At 50.7% G+C, this 7,500-nt stretch overlaps 17 non-coding genes across 17 annotated transcripts in view; 8 read left to right on the forward strand and 9 right to left on the reverse strand.

The window, feature by feature from the left end:
- The window catches only part of TRNAG-GCC (transfer RNA glycine (anticodon GCC)), a 71-nt gene extending 68 nt beyond the window's left edge, over window positions 1-3 (reverse strand). Inside the window, exon 1 of the tRNA in view lies at window positions 1-3. This exon is cut by the window's left edge and continues 68 nt beyond it. This is a non-coding gene — a tRNA (tRNA-Gly).
- Window positions 4-121: 118 nt separating this feature from the next.
- On the forward strand, window positions 122-194 carry TRNAK-CUU (transfer RNA lysine (anticodon CUU)). The gene has a single exon. It is a non-coding gene; the product is annotated as a tRNA-Lys (tRNA).
- Window positions 195-778: 584 nt separating this feature from the next.
- TRNAG-GCC (transfer RNA glycine (anticodon GCC)) lies at window positions 779-849 on the reverse strand. The gene has a single exon. It is a non-coding gene; the product is annotated as a tRNA-Gly (tRNA).
- A 118-nt stretch (window positions 850-967) lies between these two features.
- Window positions 968-1,040, forward strand: TRNAK-CUU (transfer RNA lysine (anticodon CUU)). Its single transcript has one exon. It is a non-coding gene; the product is annotated as a tRNA-Lys (tRNA).
- A 584-nt stretch (window positions 1,041-1,624) lies between these two features.
- TRNAG-GCC (transfer RNA glycine (anticodon GCC)) lies at window positions 1,625-1,695 on the reverse strand. Its single transcript has one exon. It is a non-coding gene; the product is annotated as a tRNA-Gly (tRNA).
- A 118-nt stretch (window positions 1,696-1,813) lies between these two features.
- TRNAK-CUU (transfer RNA lysine (anticodon CUU)) lies at window positions 1,814-1,886 on the forward strand. The gene has a single exon. It is a non-coding gene; the product is annotated as a tRNA-Lys (tRNA).
- Window positions 1,887-2,470: 584 nt separating this feature from the next.
- Window positions 2,471-2,541, reverse strand: TRNAG-GCC (transfer RNA glycine (anticodon GCC)). Its single transcript has one exon. It is a non-coding gene; the product is annotated as a tRNA-Gly (tRNA).
- A 118-nt stretch (window positions 2,542-2,659) lies between these two features.
- On the forward strand, window positions 2,660-2,732 carry TRNAK-CUU (transfer RNA lysine (anticodon CUU)). Its single transcript has one exon. It is a non-coding gene; the product is annotated as a tRNA-Lys (tRNA).
- A 584-nt stretch (window positions 2,733-3,316) lies between these two features.
- TRNAG-GCC (transfer RNA glycine (anticodon GCC)) lies at window positions 3,317-3,387 on the reverse strand. The gene has a single exon. It is a non-coding gene; the product is annotated as a tRNA-Gly (tRNA).
- A 118-nt stretch (window positions 3,388-3,505) lies between these two features.
- Window positions 3,506-3,578, forward strand: TRNAK-CUU (transfer RNA lysine (anticodon CUU)). The gene has a single exon. It is a non-coding gene; the product is annotated as a tRNA-Lys (tRNA).
- A 583-nt stretch (window positions 3,579-4,161) lies between these two features.
- Window positions 4,162-4,232, reverse strand: TRNAG-GCC (transfer RNA glycine (anticodon GCC)). Its single transcript has one exon. It is a non-coding gene; the product is annotated as a tRNA-Gly (tRNA).
- Window positions 4,233-4,350: 118 nt separating this feature from the next.
- On the forward strand, window positions 4,351-4,423 carry TRNAK-CUU (transfer RNA lysine (anticodon CUU)). Its single transcript has one exon. It is a non-coding gene; the product is annotated as a tRNA-Lys (tRNA).
- Window positions 4,424-5,006: 583 nt separating this feature from the next.
- TRNAG-GCC (transfer RNA glycine (anticodon GCC)) lies at window positions 5,007-5,077 on the reverse strand. Its single transcript has one exon. It is a non-coding gene; the product is annotated as a tRNA-Gly (tRNA).
- A 774-nt stretch (window positions 5,078-5,851) lies between these two features.
- Window positions 5,852-5,922, reverse strand: TRNAG-GCC (transfer RNA glycine (anticodon GCC)). The gene has a single exon. It is a non-coding gene; the product is annotated as a tRNA-Gly (tRNA).
- Window positions 5,923-6,040: 118 nt separating this feature from the next.
- Window positions 6,041-6,113, forward strand: TRNAK-CUU (transfer RNA lysine (anticodon CUU)). Its single transcript has one exon. It is a non-coding gene; the product is annotated as a tRNA-Lys (tRNA).
- Window positions 6,114-6,697: 584 nt separating this feature from the next.
- On the reverse strand, window positions 6,698-6,768 carry TRNAG-GCC (transfer RNA glycine (anticodon GCC)). The gene has a single exon. It is a non-coding gene; the product is annotated as a tRNA-Gly (tRNA).
- Window positions 6,769-6,886: 118 nt separating this feature from the next.
- On the forward strand, window positions 6,887-6,959 carry TRNAK-CUU (transfer RNA lysine (anticodon CUU)). Its single transcript has one exon. It is a non-coding gene; the product is annotated as a tRNA-Lys (tRNA).
- Window positions 6,960-7,500: the final 541 nt, after the last annotated feature.

A 7,500-nucleotide genomic window follows, 5' to 3' on the forward strand; every position in this document is an offset into this window, starting at 1 on the left:
TGCTTGGATGCTTCGTCAGCTTGACTGCTACCCAACGAGCCTGGATCCAGGGTCTGACAGGCCCCTTCCCCCTGACCTTGCCATGCCACGTATAGCTCTGCTGAGTCGGTGTGGCCCAGAAGCCCGGCTAGCTCAGTCGGCAGAGCATGAGACTCTTAATCTCAGGGTCGTGGGTTCGAGCCCCACGTTGGGCGACTGCTTATGGCTTTTCCCTTTAGCATGCGCTAACCACCGTCAACCAAGCCACCCCTATGCCACGTTCCCCCCTTCTACTCCGAAACAAAAGAAGCTTCATAACCCAAGAGCAGTGTTTGCCAAAACAGTGTATGTTTCTCGGCTGTCCCATTATTGCCCAGGTGATAATTTAATTATCTTCCAGATGATGATAATTCCATCTCCTGTGCTATACGAAGGAAACTGTGAAAGCATGCACTGTTGCTGGCTCTTGAGGACTGGAGTTGGGGATCACTGCCCTAGAGGATAAGGAGCTGGAAAGGCCCCAGAGGATTGAAAGGCAAAGAAAAGCAACCAAAGTTCAAAGTTTTAGAAAGTGAGGACCGGAAATGAGCAGAAGTTCCTGGCAAATGATAAAAAGAGGCACACTGCATTGGTCAGAAATCAGACCCCAGCCTCCCGCTTGGGAGGCGAGAATTCTACCACTGAACCGCCAACGCTTGAATACTTCAGTAACACGTCTAAAGCTCACCGAGCAAATGTTTCAGAAAGTGAAGAAAAGAGTTGCGCTGAAATTTCTGCCAACCGATGAAAAGAGCAGTCCTGCATTGGCCGGGAATCGAACCCGGGCCTCCCGCGTGGCAGGCGAGAATTCTACCACTGAACCACCAATGCTTGGATGTTTCGACAGCTTGTCTGCTACCCAACGAGCCTGGATCCAGGGTCTGACAGGCCCCTTCCCCCTGACCTTGCCATGCCACGTATAGCTCTGCTGAGTCGGTGTGGCCCAGAAGCCCGGCTAGCTCAGTCGGCAGAGCATGAGACTCTTAATCTCAGGGTCGTGGGTTCGAGCCCCACGTTGGGCGACTGCTTATGGCTTTTCCCTTTAGCATGCGCTAACCACCGTCAACCAAGCCACCCCTATGCCACGTTCCCCCCTTCTACTCCGAAACAAAAGAAGCTTCATAACCCAAGAGCAGTGTTTGCCAAAACAGTGTATGTTTCTCGGCTGTCCCATTATTGCCCAGGTGATAATTTAATTATCTTCCAGATGATGATAATTCCATCTCCTGTGCTATACGAAGGAAACTGTGAAAGCATGCACTGTTGCTGGCTCTTGAGGACTGGAGTTGGGGATCACTGCCCTAGAGGATAAGGAGCTGGAAAGGCCCCAGAGGATGGGAAGGCAAAGAAAAGCAACCAAAGTTCAAAGTTTTAGAAAGTGAGGACCGGAAATGAGCAGAAGTTCCTGGCAAATGATAAAAAGAGGCACACTGCATTGGTCAGAAATCAGACCCCAGCCTCCCGCTTGGGAGGCGAGAATTCTACCACTGAACCGCCAACGCTTGAATACTTCAGTAACACGTCTAAAGCTCACCGAGCAAATGTTTCAGAAAGTGAAGAAAAGAGTTGCGCTGAAATTTCTGCCAACCGATGAAAAGAGCAGTCCTGCATTGGCCGGGAATCGAACCCGGGCCTCCCGCGTGGCAGGCGAGAATTCTACCACTGAACCACCAATGCTTGGATGCTTCGTCAGCTTGTCTGCTACCCAACGAGCCTGGATCCAGGGTCTGACAGGCCCCTTCCCCCTGACCTTGCCATGCCACGTATAGCTCTGCTGAGTCGGTGTGGCCCAGAAGCCCGGCTAGCTCAGGCGGTAGAGCATGAGACTCTTAATCTCAGGGTCGTGGGTTCGAGCCCCACGTTGGGCGACTGCTTATGGCTTTTCCCTTTAGCATGCGCTAACCACCGTCAACCAAGCCACCCCTATGCCACGTTCCCCCCTTCTACTCCGAAACAAAAGAAGCTTCATAACCCAAGAGCAGTGTTTGCCAAAACAGTGTATGTTTCTCGGCTGTCCCATTATTGCCCAGGTGATAATTTAATTATCTTCCAGATGATGATAATTCCATCTCCTGTGCTATACGAAGGAAACTGTGAAAGCATGCACTGTTGCTGGCTCTTGAGGACTGGAGTTGGGGATCACTGCCCTAGAGGATAAGGAGCTGGAAAGGCCCCAGAGGATTGGAAGGCAAAGAAAAGCAACCAAAGTTCAAAGTTTTAGAAAGTGAGGACCGGAAATGAGCAGAAGTTCCTGGCAAATGATAAAAAGAGGCACACTGCATTGGTCAGAAATCAGACCCCAGCCTCCCACTTGGGAGGCGAGAATTCTACCACTGAACCGCCAACGCTTGAATACTTCAGTAACACGTCTAAAGCTCACCGAGCAAATGTTTCAGAAAGTGAAGAAAAGAGTTGCGCTGAAATTTCTGCCAACCGATGAAAAGAGCAGTCCTGCATTGGCCGGGAATCGAACCCGGGCCTCCCGCGTGGCAGGCAAGAATTCTACCACTGAACCACCAATGCTTGGATGCTTCGTCAGCTTGTCTGCTACCCAACGAGCCTGGATCCAGGGTCTGACAGGCCCCTTCCCCCTGACCTTGCCATGCCACGTATAGCTCTGCTGAGTCGGTGTGGCCCAGAAGCCCGGCTAGCTCAGTCGGTAGAGCATGAGACTCTTAATCTCAGGGTCGTGGGTTCGAGCCCCACGTTGGGCGACTGCTTATGGCTTTTCCCTTTAGCATGCGCTAACCACCGTCAACCAAGCCACCCCTATGCCACGTTCCCCCCTTCTACTCCGAAACAAAAGAAGCTTCATAACCCAAGAGCAGTGTTTGCCAAAACAGTGTATGTTTCTCGGCTGTCCCATTATTGCCCAGGTGATAATTTAATTATCTTCCAGATGATGATAATTCCATCTCCTGTGCTATACGAAGGAAACTGTGAAAGCATGCACTGTTGCTGGCTCTTGAGGACTGGAGTTGGGGATCACTGCCCTAGAGGATAAGGAGCAGGGAAGGCCCCAGAGGATGGGAAGGCAAAGAAAAGCAACCAAAGTTCAAAGTTTTAGAAAGTGAGGACCGGAAATGAGCAGAAGTTCCTGGCAAATGATAAAAAGAGGCACACTGCATTGGTCAGAAATTAGACCCCGGTCTCCCGCTTGGGAGGCGAGAATTCTACCACTGAACCACCAACGCTTGAATACTTCAGTAACACGTCTAAAGCTCACCGAGCAAATGTTTCTGAAAGTGAAGAAAAGAGTTGCGCTGCAATTTCTGTCAAACGATGAAAAGAGCAGTCCTGCATTGGCCGGGAATCGAACCCGGGCCTCCCGCGTGGCAGGCGAGAATTCTACCACTGAACCACCAATGCTTGGATGTTTCGACAGCTTGTCTGCTACCCAACGAGCCTGGATCCAGGGTCTGACAGGCCCCTTCCCCCTGACCTTGCCATGCCACGTATTGCTCTGCTGAGTCAGTGTGGCCCAGAAGCCCGGCTAGCTCAGTCGGTAGAGCATGAGACTCTTAATCTCAGGGTCGTGGGTTCGAGCCCCACGTTGGGCGACTGCTTATGGCTTTTCCCTTTAGCATGCGCTAACCACCGTCAACCAAGCCACCCCTATGCCACGTTCCCCCTTCTACTCCGAAACAAAAGAAGCTTCATAACCCAAGAGCAGTGTTTGCCAAAACAGTGTATGTTTCTCGGCTTTCCCATGATTGCCCAGGTGATAATTTAATTATCTTCCAGATGATAATAATTCCATCTCCTGTGCTATACGAAGGAAACTGTGAAAGCATGCACTGTTGCTGGCTCTTGAGGACTTGAGTTGGGGATCACTGCCCTAGAGGATAAGGAGCAGGGAAGGCCCCAGAGGATGGGAAGGCAAAGAAAAGCAACCAAAGTTCAAAGTTTTAGAAAGTGAGGACCGGAAATGAGCAGAAGTTCCTGGCAAATGATAAAAAGAGGCACACTGCATTGGTCAGAAATCAGACCCCAGCCTCCCGCTTGGGAGGCGAGAATTCTACCACTGAACCGCCAACGCTTGAATACTTCAGTAACACGTCTAAAGCTCACCGAGCAAATGTTTCTGAAAGTGAAGAAAAGAGTTGCGCTGCAATTTCTGTCAAACGATGAAAAGAGCAGTCCTGCATTGGCCGGGAATCGAACCCGGGCCTCCCGCGTGGCAGGCGAGAATTCTACCACTGAACCACCAATGCTTGGATGTTTCGACAGCTTGTCTGCTACCCAACGAGCCTGGATCCAGGGTCTGACAGGCCCCTTCCCCCTGACCTTGCCATGCCACGTATTGCTCTGCTGAGTCAGTGTGGCCCAGAAGCCCGGCTAGCTCAGTCGGTAGAGCATGAGACTCTTAATCTTAGGGTCGTGGGTTCGAGCCCCACGTTGGGCGACTGCTTATGGCTTTTCCCTTTAGCATGCGCTAACCACCGTCAACCAAGCCACCCCTATGCCACGTTCCCCCTTCTACTCCGAAACAAAAGAAGCTTCATAACCCAAGAGCAGTGTTTGCCAAAACAGTGTATGTTTCTCGGCTTTCCCATGATTGCCCAGGTGATAATTTAATTATCTTCCAGATGATAATAATTCCATCTCCTGTGCTATACGAAGGAAACTGTGAAAGCATGCACTGTTGCTGGCTCTTGAGGACTTGAGTTGGGGATCACTGCCCTAGAGGATAAGGAGCAGGGAAGGCCCCAGAGGATGGGAAGGCAAAGAAAAGCAACCAAAGTTCAAAGTTTTAGAAAGTGAGGACCGGAAATGAGCAGAAGTTCCTGGCAAATGATAAAAAGAGGCACACTGCATTGGTCAGAAATTAGACCCCGGTCTCCCGCTTGGGAGGCGAGAATTCTACCACTGAACCACCAACGCTTGAATACTTCAGTAACACGTCTAAAGCTCACCGAGCAAATGTTTCTGAAAGTGAAGAAAAGAGTTGCGCTGCAATTTCTGTCAAACGATGAAAAGAGCAGTCCTGCATTGGCCGGGAATCGAACCCGGGACTCCCGCGTGGCAGGCGAGAATTCTACCACTGAACCACCAATGCTTGGATGTTTCGACAGCTTGTCTGCTACCCAACGAGCCTGGATCCAGGGTCTGACAGGCCCCTTCCCCCTGACCTTGCCATGCCACGTATTGCTCTGCTGAGTCAGTGTGGCCCAGAAGCCCGGCTAGCTCAGTCGGTAAAGCATGAGACTCTTAATCTCAGGGTCGTGGCTTCGAGCCCCACGTTGGGCGACTGCTTATGGCTTTTCCCTTTAGCATGCGCTAACCACCGTCAACCAAGCCACCCCTATGCCACGTTCCCCCTTCTACTCCGAAACAAAAGAAGCTTCATAACCCAAGAGCAGTGTTTGCCAAAACAGTGTATGTTTCTCGGCTTTCCCATGATTGCCCAGGTGATAATTTAATTATCTTCCAGATGATAATAATTCCATCTCCTGTGCTATACGAAGGAAACTGTGAAAGCATGCACTGTTGCTGGCTCTTGAGGACTTGAGTTGGGGATCACTGCCCTAGAGGATAAGGAGCTGGAAAGGCCCCAGAGGATGGGAAGGCAAAGAAAAGCAACCAAAGTTCAAAGTTTTAGAAAGTGAGGACCGGAAATGAGCAGAAGTTCCTGGCAAATGATAAAAAGAGGCACACTGCATTGGTCAGAAATCAGACCCCAGCCTCCCGCTTGGGAGGCGAGAATTCTACCACTGAACCGCCAACGCTTGAATACTTCAGTAACACGTCTAAAGCTCACCGAGCAAATGTTTCAGAAAGTGAAGAAAAGAGTTGCGCTGAAATTTCTGCCAACCGATGAAAAGAGCAGTCCTGCATTGGCCGGGAATCGAACCCAGGCCTCCCGCGTGGCAGGCGAGAATTCTACCACTGAACCACCAATGCTTGGATGCTTCGTCAGCTTGTCTGCTACCCAACGAGCCTGGATCCAGGGTCTGACAGGCCCCTTCCCCCTGACCTTGCCATGCCACGTATAGCTCTGCTGAGTCGGTGTGGCCCAGAAGCCCGGCTAGCTCAGTCGGCAGAGCATGAGACTCTTAATCTCAGGGTCGTGGGTTCGAGCCCCACGTTGGGCGACTGCTTATGGCTTTTCCCTTTAGCATGCGCTAACCACCGTCAACCAAGCCACCCCTATGCCACGTTCCCCCCTTCTACTCCGAAACAAAAGAAGCTTCATAACCCAAGAGCAGTGTTTGCCAAAACAGTGTATGTTTCTCGGCTGTCCCATTATTGCCCAGGTGATAATTTAATTATCTTCCAGATGATGATAATTCCATCTCCTGTGCTATACGAAGGAAACTGTGAAAGCATGCACTGTTGCTGGCTCTTGAGGACTGGAGTTGGGGATCACTGCCCTAGAGGATAAGGAGCTGGAAAGGCCCCAGAGGATTGGAAGGCAAAGAAAAGCAACCAAAGTTCAAAGTTTTAGAAAGTGAGGACCGGAAATGAGCAGAAGTTCCTGGCAAATGATAAAAAGAGGCACACTGCATTGGTCAGAAATCAGACCCCAGCCTCCCGCTTGGGAGGCGAGAATTCTACCACTGAACCGCCAACGCTTGAATACTTCAGTAACACGTCTAAAGCTCACCGAGCAAATGTTTCAGAAAGTGAAGAAAAGAGTTGCGCTGAAATTTCTGCCAACCGATGAAAAGAGCAGTCCTGCATTGGCCGGGAATCGAACCCGGGCCTCCCGCGTGGCAGGCAAGAATTCTACCACTGAACCACCAATGCTTGGATGCTTCGTCAGCTTGTCTGCTACCCAACGAGCCTGGATCCAGGGTCTGACAGGCCCCTTCCCCCTGACCTTGCCATGCCACGTATTGCTCTGCTGAGTCAGTGTGGCCCAGAAGCCCGGCTAGCTCAGTCGGTAGAGCATGAGACTCTTAATCTCAGGGTCGTGGGTTCGAGCCCCACGTTGGGCGACTGCTTATGGCTTTTCCCTTTAGCATGCGCTAACCACCGTCAACCAAGCCACCCCTATGCCACGTTCCCCCTTCTACTCCGAAACAAAAGAAGCTTCATAACCCAAGAGCAGTGTTTGCCAAAACAGTGTATGTTTCTCGGCTTTCCCATGATTGCCCAGGTGATAATTTAATTATCTTCCAGATGATAATAATTCCATCTCCTGTGCTATACGAAGGAAACTGTGAAAGCATGCACTGTTGCTGGCTCTTGAGGACTTGAGTTGGGGATCACTGCCCTAGAGGATAAGGAGCAGGGAAGGCCCCAGAGGATGGGAAGGCAAAGAAAAGCAACCAAAGTTCAAAGTTTTAGAAAGTGAGGACCGGAAATGAGCAGAAGTTCCTGGCAAATGATAAAAAGAGGCACACTGCATTGGTCAGAAATTAGACCCCGGTCTCCCGCTTGGGAGGCGAGAATTCTACCACTGAACCACCAACGCTTGAATACTTCAGTAACACGTCTAAAGCTCACCGAGCAAATGTTTCTGAAAGTGAAGAAAAG

This window comes from Anomaloglossus baeobatrachus, chromosome 5, assembly GCF_048569485.1.
Source record: "Anomaloglossus baeobatrachus isolate aAnoBae1 chromosome 5, aAnoBae1.hap1, whole genome shotgun sequence".
Classification (NCBI taxonomy): Eukaryota; Metazoa; Chordata; class Amphibia; order Anura; family Aromobatidae; genus Anomaloglossus; species Anomaloglossus baeobatrachus.